The sequence below is a fragment of the Sinocyclocheilus anshuiensis genome, unplaced genomic scaffold, assembly GCF_001515605.1.
Source record: "Sinocyclocheilus anshuiensis isolate Anshui unplaced genomic scaffold, SAMN03320099.WGS_v1.1 scaffold1481, whole genome shotgun sequence".
In the NCBI taxonomy this organism is placed as follows: Eukaryota; Metazoa; Chordata; class Actinopteri; order Cypriniformes; family Cyprinidae; genus Sinocyclocheilus; species Sinocyclocheilus anshuiensis.
The window spans coordinates 135,471-137,851 of record NW_015542404.1 but is presented as its reverse complement, the minus strand read 5'-3'; the positions used below and the strand labels follow the sequence as shown (position 1 = coordinate 137,851).

The 2,381-nt window shown below is 48.9% G+C and overlaps 1 pseudogene; it reads left to right on the top strand.

Moving 5' to 3' along the window:
* Nucleotides 1-311: 311 nt before the first annotated feature.
* On the top strand, nt 312-1,961 carry LOC107693003 (uncharacterized; annotated as a pseudogene).
* The last annotated feature ends 420 nt before the right edge of the window (nt 1,962-2,381 follow it).

The following is a 2,381-nucleotide window of genomic DNA, read 5'->3' as shown; positions in this document are numbered from 1 at the left end:
AGTGCAAGCAGCCAATTATTATCCTGTTTCTTGCTCTATTTGTTATTCTTCTTTTCTCCCTCTGTTCTCTAGCTTTGTTACCTGTGTGTGCTTACTAATTTCCCCCGCAGAGACTACAAATTAGAAGCACACCCACCAGAGGATCACAGTTGCAGAGAACCACGCTTACCTGCCCATTGCACACTCAACATCAGCCCACCCTTGACATTGCACACTTACACCTTTGTTTTTCCTTGTTGTTTGTTTTGTTTTTTCTCCTCTTCAAGGTCTGTGTCAGTCTCGGTTCTAGAACTCCCTCACCGCGTCAAAACATGTCCCACACAACAGACCCTGTTGGCCACTGGGAGGACCTCGAGACATGGCTAAGTGTTGCAACAGACAGCCTCCTACCTAAGGCTGCTGAAACACTGAGGCATCAGACATAGGACTAGCTGGATGACAACATTACAAGCCTTATGAGACAAGACCCAAGTCAGAGCTACAGTCACAAAGAACTAGCCAAGATCACGGGCTCCTTAAGTCACACACTCATCGCCACCCTCAAGCTAAGCGACAGGCACGCCACCCATCTCCAGCAGGAGCTGACACGCGCCCAACGATGCATCAAACAACTAGAACTGGAGGCTCCGGAACGACAGGAAGGGCCCGATGAGGTGGAACAAGGCGCCAAGGAAGAGATCACCAGGCTACAAGAGACCCTGGCAGCTACCACCCACGAAATGGAACAAGGCAAGGCAGACTATGCTGATCTCTCCAACAAGCTATAGTATGCATAACAGCTTCTGAAAAACGCAAAGGCTGACTTTAGAGACAAGAACAGCAGAATTAAAGTCTTTGAAACTCACCTGGATGAGTCGAGAAATGAGATCAGCCGCCTAACATGACAGCTGGACTACATCAAAGAGGAGTCCGACAGCGTCAAAGAGGAACTCAAAGATGCCTACGAGCTGTGCCCCAAGCCAACAAGGACCCGACGGGTACCGGTCTCACCCCTGCTGAGCATGACTGGGTCCCCTGTTCCTGGACTGACACATGATCAAAAGGGGGAGGGGGCAGTGCTGTAACATTCACCAGCTCCCTCTGAAGAACCCTACCTCACAACCAAGCTAAAAGAACTTGCTCCAGACAGCCACAGATCATCTCATGGCTTGGACCTCAAAGACCTCGACAAGTTCGCCAGGAACATTGGCAAATTTACCCCAATTGTGCCAGGTAGCCAGGAAGTCCAGGCTTATTTGCAAGATATCGGTTTTCATCTGGAAATGAGACCCAATGTCACTGACAAAGATAGACTCTATTTGCTCCGAACAAACCTCAAATTCCTCGACAAGCTCGCCAGGAACATTGGCAAATTCACCCCAAGTGTGCCAGGTAGCCAGGATGTCCAAGCTTATCTGCAAGATATCGATTTTCACCTGGAAATGAGACCCAATGTCACTGACAAAGATAGACTCTATTTGCTCCGAACAACATCCAGCCCTGAAGTGCGCAGCTTTCTGGACCGGCAGCCTGCCCCCACAAAGACTGATTACAACCTGCTCCGAGAAGCCCTCATTAAGGAGTTTACTGACCCTGAGTCAGAACAAGGACTAGTAGCTGCCCTTGAGACCAGACAGGGTCGCCATGAGGCTTCCCAAGCCTATTAAAGCCGACTCAGATGAGCATACTTCAGAGCTCGCAACGAACCTGACATGGATGAAGACCTGAACTTCAAAACTCTTTTCCTGAGAAAACTTCATCCTGGGGTAAGCCACCATCTAGGCATCCTTGCATGTCCACACACAATGAATGCTCAGCAGTTGCAAGACTTGGTGAACGAGACTCCCCTGCTGGTACCCGACCTAAACAGAGGAACAACCGCTGGGATGGACCGCGTGGACAACAACACTCACTTGGATGTCACTGGGAGAAATTATGGGACCAATCCAGACCTCATGAGAATCAATGGGAGAGATCATTGAACCAGAACGAAGGAACTCGCAAAGATTCCAAGCTGACCAAGCTCAAACTGAATCCACACAAGAACAAAAGACATCACTGTGTTTCGACTCACAAGAACTGATTAAAATGATGATGAAAGAGTTCTTTCAATGCAAGGAGGAGGATCGCAAGTGAGAAAAGAAAGAGAAACCAGATTCAGCCTGACTAGCAGCCGGACAAGAAGGCCGTGACCACCTGACCCAATAAACCACAGAGAACAGCACTTCTTCACCTCACTCTCAGAGAACTGTAACCTCCATAACTTCAGACGGACTAGAAATCCTACCTGAACAACCCGCAAAACAGTCAGAAACTGACCCAACACCTGATGCGTCAGATCACAGCAGTGTCCAACAAACACCTGCTGACGAAACCACTCAAGTTCCTGAAAGTGCTGTCTT